The sequence below is a fragment of the Pan paniscus genome, chromosome 1, assembly GCF_029289425.2.
Source record: "Pan paniscus chromosome 1, NHGRI_mPanPan1-v2.0_pri, whole genome shotgun sequence".
Lineage (NCBI taxonomy): Eukaryota > Metazoa > Chordata > Mammalia > Primates > Hominidae > Pan > Pan paniscus.
Window position 1 is genome coordinate 124,702,924 of NC_073249.2, and position 19,628 is coordinate 124,722,551.

Below are 19,628 nucleotides of genomic sequence, written 5' to 3' on the forward strand. Positions count from 1 at the left end.
AAAACCACTGCTTAGAGAAATACAATTTTTATATGCAATCTTCTGAGCAATAGCCAGGGAATTCAAATAACTTTAAGGGTATGTAAATTTTATCTAATTTACATTTTCTGTAATAGTTGAGCCTATGAAATTTTTGAAAGAGAGGAGAAATAAAAGTATTTTAAATGTTTTAGGGGTTAGTAAACTTTATGTAAAAGTTAATAAATATTTTCAGTTTTGGAAACCATACCGTCTTTGTTCACAACTGCACAACTATGCCATTGTAGTGTGAGAGGAGCCAGAGATAACACATTAAAAATATATCTCGGTAAAACTTTATTTGCAAAAATATTCTGTTGGACATATTTGTCCTCTGGACTCTAGCTTGCCAACACATGCTCTAAATTGTTTTTATCTTCTGAAAAAAATCTAATTCTAACATATAAGTTGAGGGACTCCTGAATTTCTTACTTTCTTTTTTGACTCTTATAAGGACTACTAGCTTCCTGTTTCTGAAAGCTGTTATAACATACATGTAATTTCCTCATATGCCTATGAGTTTTGCTATTTTTTGCTCCTATTAACTTTTAGAAATAATATAAAAAATGTTCTTATAATTGTTGTTACAATCTCTAATGTTCTTTGCTATTTACTTGTTTACTGTTTCTTCATATTTTGCTGCTCCACTGCCTTTTCATTTGCATTATTTCCAATAAGCATGATGCATTGTCATATATTTGTTTCACTGCACCTACCATTATTTTTCAAAATCTGGTTGCTTTGAAGATTTTTTTTATTTATCGCTGATTTTGTGCAATTAGATTATGATGTGCCTTTTTGTAGTTTTCCTCATGATTTTTATCCTTGGAAATCATTATTTTTCCTGCATTCGTGACCACAGAGTTTTTATCCAATTTATGTATATGTATATGTATATTATATGGTTTATTTGGATATGGATTATTATATGGATATGGTTTATTTATATATGGTTATTATATGGAAATTATGTATACGTATATTATATGGTTTGCATGTTTTTTTCCTCCAAATGTCATGTTGAAATATGATCCTCAGTGTTGGAGGTGGCACCTAGCGGGAGGTGTTGGGTCATAGCGGTGGAGCCATATTGAAGGGCTTAACACCATCACCTGGGTGCTGAGTGAGTTTTCACTCTTAGTTCACACAAGAGCGGGTTGTTTAAAAGAGAATGGCATTTCTCTGGCTTCCTCTCTTGCCATGTGATATGCCAGCTCCCCCTTTACCTTCCACCATGATTGTAAGCTTTCTGAGGACCTCACCAGAAGCAGATGACAGCACTATGTTTTCTGTAGCCTGAAGAGCAGAACTGTGAGCCAAAATAAACCTCTTTTCTTTATAATACAGTCCTAGGTATTCGTTTATAGCAATGCAAAGCAGACTAACACAGTATGTGTGTGTGTGTGCAGCAATACAATTATATGTGTGTGTGTGTGTAAAATATGTATCACAGACATGTATTTTAGGCCACATAAAGCTTTCCCACAACTTAGTGATAGTCCGTAGATTTTTTTGAGTGCATCCTCTTTCTCTCTCTGCAGCTAGTTTCTGTTGCTATGTTATCAAGTTTACTAATACTTTCTCCTGTAATGTCTAAGATACCTTTATTTCTATGCAGTATTACTGTCAATACAGAAATTTGGTTTTCATTTTTAGAAGCTGGGTCATTTTAAAAACATCTATGTCTTCCATGTCTCTATTTAACCTGCTCAGTGTTATGTCTGTCATTCTGAATAAAATACAGTTATAACAACTTTTTTATTTTCCTTGCGTGCTAATTCTAACATCTTTGCAAAATGGAGTTTGTTTGTATTGAATTATGTTAGTTGTGGGGTTATATTTTCCTGCTTTTTTTCCATACTTAGAAAAGTTTTATAGAATGGCAACCATTGTGAAGTTTGCCTTTTGCAGGTGGAATATTTCTGTATTACCATATATATTTTTGATCCTTGTTCTGGGCTGCACATAAGTTACTAGGAAACAATTTGGTGTTTTGATTCTGTTTTTAGTTTTTCTTTCAAATGGTAGAAGCAGTGTAGCATTTATTCTGGAGATAATTGCTTCATACTATGGAGGAAAGATGCTTTTTAAAGTGCTCTATTCGATGTTTCATGAATTATGAGGCTTTCCATTCTGGCTTGGGGGAATAGGCACTATTTCTGGCCTTCTGAGCTCTGGGTACTGCTTTCCCATTCCCTCTATTTTTTTTCATGTGCTATTCTACCCCCTCACCCCACCTCACCCCTGCTTTTGTATCCAATAGTTTCCTCACATGCAGGTGTTGGTCAGCACTCTGTGAACTAGTTGACTAAGATATTTGGAAGATTTTCAGAGGTCTTCTCTGCTTACTTCTCCCAGCTTCTTTATTATTTTTCCTGCAAACTCTAGGTCTCCTTGGACTCTTCACTCTGGCATCTCAATGTAAGGGCTCACCAGGTTTCAACATGGATCCTCCACCCTTTCATTATGGTCTGGAAAAGATAATAAGCTGAGGAAATAACAATTTTTAAAAACTCAGTTCATTTGTTTCCCGTGTCAAAGGAATGACCTTCCTTTTATTATTTGTTTCCAATATTTTGAAAAGAAAAACATTGTTTCCTATATTCCATGTGCCATCAAACTATGGCTCACAGGCCAAATTTGGTAATGCCTATTCACTTACATATAGTCTGTGACTGATTTTGAGATATAATAGCAGAGTCAAATAGTCAAAGAGTTGCAACAGAAAGTGAATATCCCTCAAAGCTGAAATACGTTATATTTGCCCCTTCACAGAAAACATCTTCTAAGTCTTGATGTATTATTTTTAGGTTTTTTTCCAGACAGTAAAGTAGGTTTCAACCCTGTTACTACCTCTTGACCAGAAGAATAATTTTTTTATTGACAACTCCTTTGACTATCTTAATTCTTAATATAGATCGTATCAATCTCCGTAAATATTAAAAAGAAAAAAAGTCCATGTATATTTTAATGTCTATAAGTAACCAATACCAATTCAGGAGCCTAGTCTATGGAATAATTTTGCCAAGTCTTATTTCTGTGTTCTTTACTCTATGTCAGAACGTTTTACTGTCCTGACAAATCCTTAGTATCTAAGATAGTAGACAATGCAGTATTACTTTACAGTGCTTAAACTTTTGAGTTGTGTTGAGTTGAAATTTGATTCTTGCTTCTTTAAAGAGTTCTGTTAACTACTTTCCTGTTTAAACAAATGCAAAATGATACTTTTTTATTATTTCAAAGCTAATAACATGTCATGCATTACTGATTTATTTAATTCCTTGGAATTTTTGGTCTTTCTGCATAATTAAAATTAAGCCCAATGAAGTCTCTACAGCTATGAAGAAGCTTGTATATCTTAAGAATAATACTATTATTCATTGTTTTCCTCCATCCTTTTTTAGTCTAGTTGAATATGAATACTAAATTCGTAATAGTTCCCAGAATGTTCCATGAGTAATTTGCTCCAAATGATTAACTGCTGCTATTTTTAATTACCTTTCTTTATTTGCCTCCCTAACTTCTATCCCTGCTTTAAAAGCTTGAGAGCAGCTCGTTTTACTTGTTAATGTGTAAGCATGTGCTCTACTGTCCTTGGAATAATTTAACCTGTTATATTGGATCTTGATTTTGACTATTAAACATTAGAGATTCTCAAGACTTTTTTTTCCTACTAAACCATTTTCCAAAAATATAATTATAAGGCACTTTGGATTCTAATTAGTACAGATCTGATTAAATAGCCTATGATCCAAGTTAAATCCTATAAAGCACTGCAATGAATGTGTACAGTCATGAAAACTAGCTTAAACTAGGAAATGTTAGGATGAGTCACTCAGATCAACTTCCAAGCAGTAAAACAGCAAATTATTTTCTGTTACCATCTGCTGATGAAGAATATTGAGATCTTCATTTTATTTAACTAGCTGTTAAAGGATCTGAGCAGAGTGACATAATCTGATTTTCCATTTTCAAAGGATCACTTTGACTGCTAAGTTGAGAATAGACTTTAAAGTTATACAATTCTAAGTACAGAAACCAGTTAAAGGCTATTGAAATATTACAGTAGGAGATGATAGTGTCTTCACCTGCAAGGTAAATATGCATATAGTTGTGTTGCAAAGTGGCAATACAGTAGATGTATTTCAGTAGATTGCATATAGAGCATTAGGAGTGTCAAAGATGTTTCTAACTCCATCTGTCCATCTATCTTGTATACTTGTCTGCATATCTATCTTTTCACTTACTTGTTTATTTATGTTCCCCAAGAAACTAAAATGATGGAATTGTTATTAATTAAGGCAGGAAAGAGCATAGGTTTGGAAGAGAGAGGGTAATTAGGAGATTTAGTTTTGAATAGGTTAAGTTTAAAATACCTACTATTTATACAAGTAGTGATGTAATGTAGAAAGTGAATACCAAAGTTCAGAGAAAGATATGAGTTACAAACATAAATTTTGGAATCATAAGCATATAACATTTTATCAGGCCATGAGACTGGATGTGATCCAAGAGAGTGAGTGTGGAGTACAGACACCCAAAGGCAAAACCCCATGACATACTAGTATTACAGAGTTTGAGGAATGAGGAGAAAGACTCAAAGAAGACTGAGAAGAGTGGCCAATAAGATAGGAGCAAGTCAGCAGAATATGGTGCTTCAGATCCAAGTGAAAACAATTGATTCTGAAACCAAAAAGGAAAAAGAAGAGAGTTTCTGGTTCCTCATACCTTAAAATCTCTACAATATTCATTAATTTCTATCTGGGATTCTGTATGGCATTTATGCACCAGAATCAACTGTGGAAGATTATTGAGGAAGATGAAACTAAGCTGAAGAAGAAAAATATTCAAGATATCCTAAAGCTTATGAAGACTTGAGTAAAAATGCCCATTAGCATTAATAATAAATATGACAATAAGCCTGATTTTTCTAGATTACTTTTTATAACACTGCTGACCTCACATAAAGAGAGTGTCACTTCAATCACAAATTTGTTTTCACAAAACTAAAAGTAAGTAAATTACATTTCCAAGTAAATTAACACAGAAGAGGCACAGTGGATACATAATTAACTTTAGGAATGTTTACTCAGATTTAAAAATTAAATAACTAAACAATTCATTCGTTTATTTTTTCCCATATTCATTGAACTAACATTAATGATTTATTTACTATGTCCTAAGTGAAAATATTATGGAAGCAAATAAGATTGAGCAGAGGCGGGAGCAAGGTAAGGCACATCTGACAATATGACCTTCAGGCTATAATTTAAAAAGTGAAAAAAAGAATTTTCAGGCAACAAATCAAGCCAGTAGGTACAGTGGAAAACGGTGGGAGGATGCCGTCATAGGAACAGCCCATAGAAAACAATTACAAAACTGAAATGTCAGAAGGAAAGTGACATCATCAACAGCATGTTGTTATAGCAAGGTGGGGAGGATGATAGAAGGTGGAGTAAGAAAAGCTAAGAGTAGACAGTTCTGGAAAGGCCTTTTATGTCAAGCTAAGGATTTTGGATTTTGTCCTCTAAATCATGGATAGATTTTTCAGCATAGATATGGAATGATCAACTTTGTTCATTATAAAGATATTGTCAACTGTTCGATGGAGTCAATTCATCCAGTTGGGAATGAATATCAATCAAGCTGGCTGTTTTAGCATCATGTAGACAACATAACTGGTTGATTGAGTAATTTAAATTTTCAACCAGTTGTTTTGACGTGTGTATACATAGCCTCAAAATAAAAATGATATTTTTAGCATGCCTGATTTGGTACATAATTCTTTGTGGCAGCTATCTTTAAGAGTCAGTTCTATCACAAATCTTACAGGTGCAAAATGTGTGTGTGTGTGTGTATGTAATATACTTTAATGAAAGTGAGTATCATGAACTACATAAAATGAAATGGCATTAACAGCTAAACAAAAATGGCACAGTTAAAGCTTTTCAAAAATATAATCACAAGCTTTGTTAAATAGTGACAGTAAAGGATGATAGAACAAAACTTTAGGTTGTATTTTATGTTATCATCCAACCGAGGTGATCCTAAACTTCCTGCCTAGTAGTCAATGAGTAATTCACTTATTTTTATGCACAAAATCATATGCATTTAAAACTGATTCATGCTTTCTTGCATTATTTATGGCAAGTCTAGTTTAAACAGGATATGATGTTGAACACTAGAAATAAGAAAAAGTATTACAAAAGAGGATTGATATAAAATAGACCTAGAAAGATGCTTGCTGCTTATTTCTGTGTCTACATTGGAATTTAAGGGCATAATTAAAGTTAAGTTTTCAACACTTCAATTTGAGAAAACAAGAGAACATTGGGGTTTATTGTCCTAATGATCTCATATGTCATCAGAATAGCAAGCTGCAAATAAATCAACAGCTATTTGGCAGAAATAAGGGGATTTGTAGAAAGGTTAAAAATTGAATTAGATATTTTTACAGTTGCCACTAACACTTTGCTTTTCTGGCTTGCTCACATATTTATGAGCAAAACATTTTGCCTGAAATTTCTCCAATAAGGTATCAACAAGCAAACAAAACATCAGAATATAAATAATGCTAGTGCACAATATTTTTTGTGATTTCAAAAGACTTTAGCCTATAGAAATCTGAAGTGAAGCCCCATCAGATCATGTGAACTTAAATATGGAAGATGTAATTAAACAAACAAACGTAGGGCTGTAACAAAAGTAGGGCTCAGGAATCTGAGGAGGCAAATGATAAATGCTCACTACTAACATATGTATTGGTCTTAATAATCCTAAAGATCTTTTAAGACAGTGGATAACTAAAGGGACTTCAATTGTCTGATATGCACTGTGTTTCTTCTTGTCAATAACCTTAGCCCCCTTAATGCTGTGTAACACCCTCTCTAAAAATATCTCGATTTGGATAATAAATTATATGATCAATGATTTATAATGGGTAGCACTTTCTTTAACATTTCTTTTTGCCATCCACTGAGCTTTACCTTTTCCTTGCAACACTATGTTCTCTTATCTTGGAGAGTTTGAGTTGAAATCCTTTTTTTCAATTGTAAATGTGATTCAAGCAACGGTTCTCATTCTCTTCCTATTTTGAAGGGAACATGTGGGCTAGTAAGGATGGCATGTATAAATTTAAAGCATATTCTTGGCAGCAACCTGCATGAAATAACCAGAATCTATCTGTAGATTTTACAGTGCTAATTGCCAGGTGCTGTATTTTATAAAATGTTCAGAGTTCACACAAATGATAAAAGTGCCAGATGGGGCTTGTCCATCAAGAAACCTCAAAAGCTTTTCCCTTCTCTGAGTACAGCAAATTACTCTAAATATTTTTGTGGGTATTATTTGTAACTTCCATTATGGTGATGGAAAGGAGGTGAATTGAAAAAGAATTAGAAAAATATTTTAAAATTTAGCCCATTTAAATTTCTCATTAATATTACTGCATACATCTAGCCTTATAATGTCCTATCATCTAAACCTATACTGATGGAAGGCATATTTTATTTTTATAATTGTATATGTGCATATAAAGTATAAATTCATTATATAAACATGGAACATCTAAAGACATATATAAATGCTCGTGATAAAAACCAATTCTTCTAACACATCACTTTTTATCAATCAGTCTACAATGCAGAATTAAATATTATTAACATTTACTATATTTCCCTATCACATGCTTATTATCTACACCTTCATTGTTCAATGTTAAATATTATCACTGACTTTGTCCTATCAGTAGATGAGAGTATAGTTCTCTTAAACTACATTGACTTTTGTTTCCCAATATGCTGAAAACAAGCATATTACTAGTTAGTTGAAGCAAAAACATTGTTTTCATTGTTTCGATAATGGCCATGATAGTTTCAAATTGGTCACAGCAATTTTTTGTAATGCAATATTGTAACTAAAATTTGTGTTTTAATATCTCTTTGCAATATATTCTTTCATACAAATGCTTACATATGTTTTGCATCAGTGACAACTGGGGCAATCTGACCACTGTAATTTTTTTCTCTCATTTTAAAATAATTTTGTATAATAAACTAATTTTTAGAGCAGTTTTAGGTTCACAGACAAATTAAGTAGGAGATCCAGAGATTTCCTATATCATCCCCTTTCCCACATACATGGAGCCTTCCCCATTATCAACCTCCCTCACAAGAGTGGTACATTTGTTACAATCCATGAACCTATATTCATATATTATCACCCAAAGTACATAGTTTACCTTAGGATTCACTGTTAGTGTTGTGTATACTATGGGTTTTGACAAATATACAACAGCATGTATCCACCATTATAGTTCAAATATAGTAGTTTCATTGTACTAAAATTTCTCTGTGCTCTGCCTATTTATCCCTCCCTCCTTGCTAAGCCCTTCAAACCATTGCTCTTTTTATAGTCTCCATAGTTTTGCCTTTTCAGAATGTCATTTAGTTGGCATCACACAGTATGCAGCCTTCTCATATTGGCTTCTTTCACTTAGTAGTATACATTCAGGAATCCTCCATGTCTTTTCATGACTTGATAGCTCATTTCTTTTTAGCACTAAATAATATTCCATTGCCTGGATGCATCACAGTTTATCCATTCACCTCATGAAAGATAAGTTGGTTGCTTCTAAGTTTTGGCACTATGAATAAAGCTGCTAGAAACATTCAGATGCTGGGTTTTGTGTACAATAAGTTTTCAGCTCATTTGGGTAAAAACCAAGAATCATGATAGCTAGACCATATGGTAAGAGCATGTTTCGTTTTCTAAGAAACTGTCATACTGTCTTCCAAAGTGGCTGTACCATCATTTTGCATTCCCTCTGGGAATGAATGAGCATGAGTGTTCCTTTTGTTCCACAACCTCATTAGGTTTTTTTGTCAGTACTTTGGATTTAGGTTATTCTCACATGTTTATAGTGGTATCTCTCTAGTTTAATTTTCAATTTGTAATAATATATGATGTTCAGCATCTTTTTATATAGTTATTTGTCATCTGTAAATCCTATTTGGTGAGGGGGTCTGTTCAGGTATTTTGCCCATTTTTCAGTTGGGATGTTTATTTTTTTTACTGTTGAATTTTAAGAGTTTTTGTAAATTTTGAATGACCATCATTTATCAGATACGTCCTTTGCAAATATTGTCTCCCTGTCTGTAAACTTTTCTACATTTATATATTGACGATGTCTTTCTAATAGCAGGGATTTTAATCTTAATGAAGTCTAGCTAATCACTTCTATCTTTCATGGTGTTGTGTTATATCTAAAAGATTGTTTTCATATACAAGGTCATTTAAATTATCTGCTATGTTATCCTCTAGGAATTTTATAGTTTTGCATTTTACATTTACATTCATGATCTAATTTGAGGGTTTTTTTGACAGGTATAAAGTCTGTGTCTATATTCATTTTTTTCCATATGGATGTCCAGTTGTTCCAGCATCATTTATTAGAAATGTTGACAGCTGTAATAAAACCTCAGTTCTTATCTTCTTAGTTAAAAAAAATTAAACAAGAGACACCCAGCAATGGAGATTCAGCATAGAACAATTTATTGCCAAGGAGAAAGAATATTCTGAAAGCCAGGTGCAGAATAGACCACCCTGAAAGAAGATGCAGGGCAGACTGCTTATGAGGGTGAGACAGTATTGACTCTTACTGGGGAAACTCCTTTTATGGGAGTCTTACATGATTATCCATAAGGGGGTGGGAAGAGGTGCTGCTAGTAAGTATGTTCTGGGTGGTCCTCTGGGTGCACATGTGCAGTAGCTGTACATGCTTGTTCATACATCACAGCATCTTAAATATTCACCCAGTGGTATGTTTTTACTATTATAATGAGCAAAAGGTCAGTTTTAGGGCAGGTAAAATCAAAATGTGCATGCTCTCTACAGGGGAAATTTCCAACTGGAGATAGCTTTGCTTTAATGAGCTTGACTAAAATGCTAATGCTGGGGCTCATACAATTGCCACGTCCTGAAGACATGGTTACTTCCTTAAGTACCTATCCTGACTCAATAAGACTATCTTTGCTTCACCATATTGTTTTGCCCCCCCCTTTTTTAAAAATTTTATTATTATTAAACTTTAAGTTTTAGGGTACATATGCACAATGTGCAGGTTTGCTACATATGTATACATGTGCCATGTTGGTGTGCTGCACCCATTAACTCGTCATTTAGCATTAGGTATATCTCCTAATGCTATCCCTCCCCCTCCCCCCACCCCACAACAGTCCCCAGAGTGTGATGTTCCCCTTCCTGTGTCCATGTGTTCTCATTGTCAGTTCCCACCTATGAGTGAGAACATGCAGTGTTTGGTTTTTTGTCCTTGCAATAGTTTGCTGAGAATGATGATTTCCAATTTCATCCATGTCCCTACAAAGAACATGAACTCATCATTTTTTATGGCTGCATAGTATTCCATGGTGTATATGTGCCACATTTTCTTAATCCAGTCTATCGTTGTTGGAATTTGGGTTGGTTCCAAGTCTTTGCTATTGTGAATAGTGCTGCAATAAACATACGTGTGCATGTGTCTTTATAGCAGCATGATTTATAATCCTTTGGGTATATACCCAGTAATGGGATGGCTGGAGCCAAGATGGCCAAATAGGAACAGCTCCGGTCTATACCTCCCAGCATGAGTGACGCAGAAGATGGGTGATTTCTGCATTTCCATCTGAGGTACCGGGTTCATCTCACTAGGGAGTGCCAGACAGTGGGTGCAGGACAGTGGGTGCCACCCACTGGGCACGAGCCGAAGCAGGGTGAGCATTGCCTCACTCCAGAAGCGCAAGGGGTCAGGGAGTTCCCTTTCCTAGTCAAAGAAAGGGGTGACAGATGGCACCTGGAAAATCAGGTCACTCCCACCCTGATACTGCGCTTTCCCAACAGGCTTAAAAAACGGCACACCAAGAGATTATATCCCGCACCTGGCTCAGAGGGTCCTACGCTCACCGTGTCTCGCTGATTGCTAGCACAGCAGTCTGAGATCAAACTGCAAGTTGGCAGCGAGGCTGGGGGAGGGGTGCCTGCCATTGCCCAGGCTTGATTAGGTAAACAAAGCAGCCGGGAAGCTCGAACTGGGTGGAGCCCACTACAGCTCAAGGAGGCCTGCCTGCCTCTGTAGGCTCCACCTCTGCGGGCAGGGCACAGACAAACAAAAAGACAGCAGTAACCTCTGCAGACTTAAATGTCCCTGTCTGACAACTTTGAAGAGAGTAGTGGTTCTCCCAGCACGCAGCTGGAGATCTGAGAACGGGCAGACTGCCTCCTCAAGTGGGTCCCTGACCCTCGAGCAGCCTAACTGGGAGGCACCCCCCAGTAGGGGCAGACTGACACCTCACACGGCCGGGTACTCCTCCTCTGAGACAAAACTTCCAGAGGAACGATCAGGCAGCAGCATTTGCGGATCACCAATATCTGCTGTTCAACAGCCACCACTGTTCTGTAGCCACTGCTGCTGATACTCAGGCAAACAGGGTCTGGAGTGGACCTCTAGCAAACTCCAACAGACCTGCAGCTGAGGGTCCTGTCTGTTAGAAGGAAAACTAACAAACAGAAAGGACATCCACACCAAAAACCCATCTGTACATCACCATCATCAAAGACCAAAAGTAGATAAAACCACAAAGATGGGGGAAAAACAGAGCAGAAAAACTGGAAACTAAAAAGCAGAGCACCTCTCCTCCTCCAAAAGAACACAGCTCCTCACCAGCAAGGGAACAAAGCTGGACGGAGAATGACTTTGACCAGTTGAGAGAAGAAGGCTTCAGATGATCAAACTACTCCGAGCTACAGGAGGAAATTCAAACCAATGGCAAAGAAGTTAAAAACTTTGAAAAAAAATTAGACGAATGGATACCTAGAATAACCAACCAATGCAGAGAAGTCCTTAAAGGAGCTGATGGAGCTGAAAGCCAAGGCTCCAGAACCACGTGAAGAATGCAGAAGCCTCAGGAGCCGATGCTATCAACTGGAAGAAAGGGTATCAGTGATGGAAGACGAAATGAATTTTGCCCCTTTTTTTAAATTAGTTGACTATATTTTTGTGGTTCCTTTATGGGACTTGCTATTAATGAATCAAAACTCATTAGTCTGTCTATTCTTTTATCCACTATCTTGATAATCTGCAAATTTATAGTCAGTCTTAAAGTTGGGTGGGTCAGTCCTCTAACTTTGCTCCTCTTTTTTTGTATTGTTAGCTGTTCTGGGTTTTTGCTTCTCCACATAAACCTTAGGATTAGTTTATTGATATCACAAAACAACTTGCTGAAATTTTTGTGATTATGTTGAAATATAGATAAAATGGGAAGAACTGACTGCTTTCACAAGAGTATTTTTGTTTTGCTTGTTTTCCTCACATTGTTCTTGTAAACTTTTGTCAAATTTCTACCTAAATATTTTATTTGGGGTGTTAATGTAAATAATATCATTTTTAATTTAATATTCTCCTTTTTCATTGCTGGTTGTATTAGTCTGCTTGATCTGCTATCACAAAATGCCACAGACTGGTTGGTTTAAACAACAGGTATTTATTTCTCACAATGGGGGAGATTTCCAAGATCAAAACTCTGGCCAATTAAGTTCCTGGTCAGGGCTGGCTTGCAGACAGCCACCTTCTGGCTGTGTTCCTGTATTCTCACATAACAGAGAGTATTTTTTTTTTATCTCTTGTCTTCTTAATAAAATCATCAATCCCATCATCAGGACCCCAACTCCATGACCTTACTTAACTTAAATTACCTCCCAAGGCCCATTTCCAAATAATTATATTGGAGGTTAAAACTTCAAAATGTATTTATTTTTTCTTTTTTTGAGACAGTGTATCACTCTGTCACACAGGCTGGAGTGCAGTAGGGTGATCTTCGCTCATTGTGGCCTCAGCCTCCCAGGCCCAATCAATCCTTCCACCTCAGCCTTCCAAATAGCTGGAAATACAGGCACATGCCACTATACCCAGCTAATTTTTTTTTTAAGAGTCAAGGTCTTACTATGTTGTCCAGGCTGGACTCAAATTCCTAGGCTCAAGTGATCCTCCAGCCTTGGCCTCCCAAAGTGGTTGTATTACAGTCACAGGCCACTGCGCCCAGCCCAACTGATGGGATACAATTCAATCTATAGCACTGGTATAAATGAAATGATAGACTTTTGTACTTTAACCTTATATTCTGAAACCTTGCAATAATTGCTTATTACTTACAAAAGTTTTTGTTATTTTTTTCAGATTTTCTACATAGACAATTATACATCTGTGAACAAAGACAGTTTATTTCTTCCTTCCCAGTGAGTATATATTTTACTTTTCTTGCCTTACTGAATTAGTTAGGGCTTCCAGTATGATGTTGAAAGGGAGTGATTGAAAGGAATATTGATATTGTTGCTTTTCTCCTGATATTACTGGGAAAGCTTTTGGTTTTTCACAATTAAGTGTAATGTTATTTGTGAGTTTTTTCACGGTATGCTTTATAAGGTTGAGAAAATTCTCTTCTGTTTCTAGTTTGCTAAAAGATTTGTTTTTAACACGAATGGATGTTGGGTTTGGGCAAGTGCTTTTTAGGCATCTATTAATATAATCATCTAATTTTTCTTCTTTAGCCTGTTTGTGTACTAGATTACATTAATTGAATAAATTATTGAACCAGCCTTGCATACCTGGGATAAATCCCACTTGGTCATGATGTATTATTCTTTCTATATACTGGTAGAATTGATTTTCTAATATTTTATTGAGGACATTTGTATCTATTTTGATGAGAGATATCAATCTGTACTCTTTTTTTTGGTAATGTCTTAGGTATTGGTATTTGAATAATGCTGATCTCATAGAATGAGTTAGAAAATAGTTCCTCTTCTTCTATATTTTGAAACAGTTTGTAGATATTTTATATATATAAAATGTTTGATAGAATTCACCAATGAACATGTCTAGGTCCGGTGTTTTATGTTTGGAAATGTTATTCATTATTAATTTAATTTCTTTAATAGATATAGGTCTATTCAAATTATTTATTCTTGTGTTGATTTGTTACATTGCATCTGCAATGGGCTGAATTATGTTTTCTAAAAATTCGTATGTTGGAGACAACCCTCAATATGATTGTATTTAGAAATAGGGCCTTTACAAAAGTATTTAGAGCTAAATGAGTTCATGAGAGTGGGGCCCTGATACAACAGGATTACTGTTGTTTTGTTTTCTTTTAAGAAAAGGTCTCCTCAAAATAATAAGAGCTATCTATGACAAACCCACAGTCAATATCATACTGAATGGACAAAAACTGGAAGCATTCCCTTTGAAAACTGGCACAAGACAGGGATGCCCTCTCTCACCACTCCTATTCAACATAGTGTTGGAAGTTCTGGCCCAGGCAATCAGGCAGGAGAAAGAAACAAAGGGTATTCAATTAGGAAAAGAGGAAGTCAAATTGTCCCTGTTTGCAGATGACATGATCGTATATCTAGAAAACCCCATTGTCTCAGCCCAAAATCTCCTTAAGCTGATAGGCAACTTCAGCAAAGTCTCAGGATACAAAATCAATGTGCAAAAATCACAAACATTCTTATACACCAATAACAGACAAACAGAGAGCCAAATCATGAGTGAACTCCCATTCACAATTGCTTCAAAGAGAATAAAATACTTAGGAATCCAACTTACAAGGGACGTCAAGGACGTCTTCAAGGAGAACTACAAACCACTGCTCAATGAAATAAAAGAGGATACAAACAAATGGAAGAACATTCCATGCTCATGGGTAGGAAGAATCAGTATCGTGAAAATGGCCATACTGCCCAAGGTAATTTATAGATTCAATGCCATCCCCATCAAGCTACCAGTGACTTTCTTCACAGAATTGGAAAAAAACTACTTTAAAGTTCATATGGAACCAAAAAAGAGCCCGCATTGCCAAGTCAATCCTAAACCAAAAGAACAAAGCTGGAGTCATCATGCTACCTGACTTCAAACAATACTACAAGGCTACAGTAAACAAAACAGCATGGTACTGGTATCAAAACAGATATATAGATCATTGGAACAGAACAGAGCCCTCAGAAATAATGCTGCATATCTACAACTATCTGATCTTTGGCAAACCTGAGAAAAACAAGCAATGGGGAAAGGATTCCCTATTTAATAAATGGTGCTGGGAAAACTGGCCAGCCATATGTAGAAAGCTGAAACTGGATCCCTTCCTTACACCTTATATGAAAATTAATTCAAGATGGATTAAAGACTTAAATGTTAGACCTAAAACCATAAAAACCCTAGAAGAAAACCTAGGCAATACTATTCAGGACATAGGCATGGGCAAGGACTTCAGGTCTAAAACACCAAAAGCAATGGCAACAAAAGCCAAAATAGACAAATTGGATCTAATTAAACTAAACAGCTTCTGCACAGCAAAAGAAACTACCATCAGAGTGAACAGGCAACCTACAGAATGGGAGAAAGTTTTTGTAATCCACTCATCTGACAAAGGGCTAATATCCAGAATCTACAATGAACTCCAACAAATTTACAAGAAAAAACAAACAACCCCATCAAAAAGTGGGTGAAGGATATGAACAGACACTTCTCAAAAGAAGACATTTATGCAGCCAAAAAACACATGAAAAAATGCTCATCATCACTGGCCATCAGAGAAATGCAAATCAAAACCACAATGAGATACCATCTCACACCAGTTAGAATGGCAATCATTAAAAAGTCAGGAAACAACAGGTGCTGGAGGGGATGTGGAAAAATAGGAACATTTTACACTGTTGATGGGACTGTAAACTAGTTCAACCATTGTGGAAGACAGTGTGGCGATTCCTCAAGGATCTAGAACTAGAAATACCATTTGACCCAGCCATCCCATTACTGGGTATATACCCAAAGGATTATAAATCATGCTGCTATAAAGACACATGCACATGTATGTTTATTGTGGCACTATTCCCAATAGCAAAGACTTGGAACCAACCCAAATGTCCAACAATAATAGACTGGATTAAGAAAATGTGGCACATATATACCATGGAACATGATGCAGCCATTAAAAATGATGAGTTCATGTCCTTTGTAGGGACACGGATGAAGCTGGCAACCATCATTCTCAGCAAACTATCACAAGGACAAAAAACCAAACACTTCATCTTCTCACTCACAGGTGGGAATTGAACAATGAGAACACATGGACACAACAAGGGGAACATCACACACTGGGGCCTGTTGTGGGGGTGGGGGAAGGGTGGAGGGATAACATTAGGAGATATACCTAATGTTAAATGATGAGTTGATGAGTGTAGCACACCAACAATGGCACATGTATTCATATGTAACTAACCTGCATGTTGTGCACATGTGCCCCAAAACTTAAAGTATAATAAAAAAAAAAAGGTCTCAGAGAGTTTGTTCTCTCTTCTGTCATGTGAGCATAGAGTGAGAATAGACTCATCTTCAATACTGAAAGAAAGCCCTTACCAGAACTAAACATTGCTGGCACCTTGATCTTGAACATCCAGGCTCCAGAGCTGTGAGAAAATAAATTTCTGTTGATTAAGCCATTTAGTATATAATGTTTTACTATGGCAGCCTGAGCTGATAAAGACATCTTTTCAAGGAATAAGTCCATTATACTTGGTTATCAAATTTGTATTCATACAGTTGTCATAATATTCCTTTATTATCATTTTAATGTCCATGGGATATGTAGTAATTTTCCCTCTTGCTTTCTTGATATTAGTCATTTGTGTATTTTCTGAGTTTGTTTCTTAGCCTGAGTAGGGGCTTATCAATATTATTGATATGTATAAAGGACTAGTTTTGGTTTCATTATTTCTCTATTGCTTTTCTATTTTCAATTGAATGAGTTTCTGCTCAATTATTAGTTTCTTCTTATTACTTTTGGATTTAGTTTGCTCTTCTTTTTCTAGTTTCCTAAGGCTGTAGTTTACCAATTTTACAGGTTTGTTTTCCTTTTCTAATGTATGTATGCAATGCTATAAATTTCCCTGTAAGTACTGCATTCACTACGTCCTACAGATTTTGATACATTGTATTTTCATTTTAACTTAGCTTAAAATAGTTTTTAATTTCTCTTGAAATTATTTCTTGACCCATGTTATTTAGTAGTATGTTGTTTATTCACCACATAACTTAGGATTTTTCAGTTATCTTTGTGTTGATTTCTAGTGAATTCTGTTGTGGTCTGAAAGCAAATATTGTACAATTTATATTCTTTCAAATGTGATAAGGTATGATTTATGGCCCAGAATTTGATCTTTATTGGTGAATATTCCACGTGAGCTTGAAAAGAAGGAATATTCTTCTGGCTTCAGAAGAAACAGTCCATAGATGTCCATCATGTAACAGCTGATTGATATTATAGAGTTCAACTGTGTCCATATTGGTTTTCTATGTGAAGTATGTGTCCATTTCTGACAAAAGCCTGTTGAAGTCTCCAACTATAACGGTGGATTGATTCATTTATTTCTCCTTCCACTTTTGTCAGTTTTGCCTCACATATTTTGACACTATGTTGTTAGATGGATTAAAGATTATTGTGTCTATTTGGGGAATTGATTCTTTTACCATTAGACAATGCTTCTCTTTTTTCTTGATGAATTCTCTTTATCTGAAGTGGGCTCTGTCTGAAATTAATATACTTCTACCTTTTTTAAATTAGTGTTAGCATGATATATATTTATATAACTCTTTACTTTTAATATGTAGGTCTTTATATTTGTAGTGGATTTATCACAGACAACATATAGTTAAGCCTTATTTTTTGGAGTATTTAGACAATTGACATTTAAAGTGATTATTAATATTGTTGGATTAATATCTATCACATCTGTTACTCTTTACATTTATTCCTCATTTTTCCCTAGTTGTGTCTTCTACTCTTGTTCTGCCTTATGTAAGGATTTTCTATAATATTATTTTCTTTATTTTCTTTTTATATCAGTTTGTTATTGACTGAATGTTTGTGTGCCCTCAAAATTTATATGTTGAAATTCAGTCTCCAATGTGTTTGTATTTGGAGCTTGAGCTTTTGGGTGGTAACTGGATGATGAAGGTGGTGCCTTCATAAATGAGATTACTGCCTTTGTTAGAAGAAGTCAGAGAGGTTACTCTCTGCTCTCTGCCTTGTGAAGATATAACAAGAAGGTGTACATCTGCAAAGATACCAGGAAGTAGATCCTCACCAGATATTAAAAATTTTGGTACCTCAAACTTGGATGCCAGACTCCAAAAGTGTTAGAAATAAATTACTGTTGTTTAAGACACCCAATTTATAGTATTTCTGTTATATTGTCCCAAACACGGTTATACTTCTTTTGTTTTTTTTTATTTACCTTTTTAGTGGCTTCTCCAGAGTGTGCAATATACACTTACAAATAATAAAAAGCCATTTTCAAATAAAACTATACTCTTTCACAGCTGGTTCAAATGTCTAATATAATAACAAAATAATCCCAATTCTGTCACTGTCATTCCTTTCCTTGTGTCACTGCTGTCATTCATTTCACTTATTTATATGTTTACACACACACACACACACAAACACACACACACACAGGCAGACAGCTGAACCTTAAACAACATGGAGTTTAGGGGTGCTGACCCCATCAGACACACTTGAAAATGTACATATAGCTTTTGACTCACAAAATTTTAACTATGAATAGCCTACTGTTAACCAGAAGCCTACTGTTAACAAAAGCAGTACATTAACACACATTTTGTATGATATATATATATTATATACTGCCTTTTTACAGTACAGTAAGCTAGAGAAAAGAAAATATTATTCAAAAAATTATATAAAGAGGAGAAAATGTGTTTACTACTAATTAAGTGGAAGAGGATCATTATAAAGGCCTTCATCCTGTCACTTTCACATTGAGTAGGTTGCAGAGGAGAAGGAAGAGGAGGGGCGAGTCTTGTGTTATTTGAGGATAACAGAGGCAAAACAAAATATCCATATCTAAGTGGACCCACACAGTTCAAACCCATGTTGTTCAAGGGTCAACTATATATGTGTGTATGTGCGTGTGTGTGTATACACATACATAAGCATACATAAGTGAATACATAACTGAATATTACTATTTTAACAAATTGTTATCTGCTTGCTCAATTAAGAGTAAAAAATGTTTTTATTTTACCTTCACTTATTTCTTCCCTTATGTTTTCCTTTTCTTTATGTAGATCCAATTTCTGACCTATACTGTTTTCCTTTTCTTTGAAGTTTTTTAAACATTTCTTGCAAGACAAGTCTATTGGCAAAAAAGTTCCTCAATTTTTGTTTGAGAGTCTTTATTTCTTCTTCACTTTTGAAGGATAATTTCACAGGGTAAAAATTGTGGGTTAGTGGGGCTTTTTTCCCTTAATATTTTAAATATTATACTCTCCCTTTGCTTGCATAGTTTTTGAGGAGAAGTTGGATATAATTCTTCTATAAGCATGTTCGGTTTATTTCTTCTGGCTTTTTTTTTTCAAAACTGGTCTTTATTTTTTACTTTCTTCAGTTTAAAGTTGATATGCATAGCCGTATCATAATAAACTATGCATTTGTTGGCATTCATCCTGTTTGGTGTTCTCTGAGATTCCTGGACCT

General features: G+C 35.3%; 1 long non-coding RNA gene across 7 annotated transcripts in view; it reads left to right on the plus strand.

Annotated features, from left to right (window-relative positions):
• The window catches only part of LOC117974855 (uncharacterized), a 354,681-nt gene that overhangs the window by 41,873 nt on the left and 293,180 nt on the right, over nucleotides 1–19,628 (plus strand). For all 7 annotated transcript variants that reach the window (XR_008626078.1, XR_008626080.1, XR_008626079.1 and 4 more), the window contains exon 3: nucleotides 13,247–13,305. This is a non-coding gene — a long non-coding RNA (uncharacterized LOC117974855). The remainder of the gene's footprint in view (nucleotides 1–13,246; nucleotides 13,306–19,628) is intronic.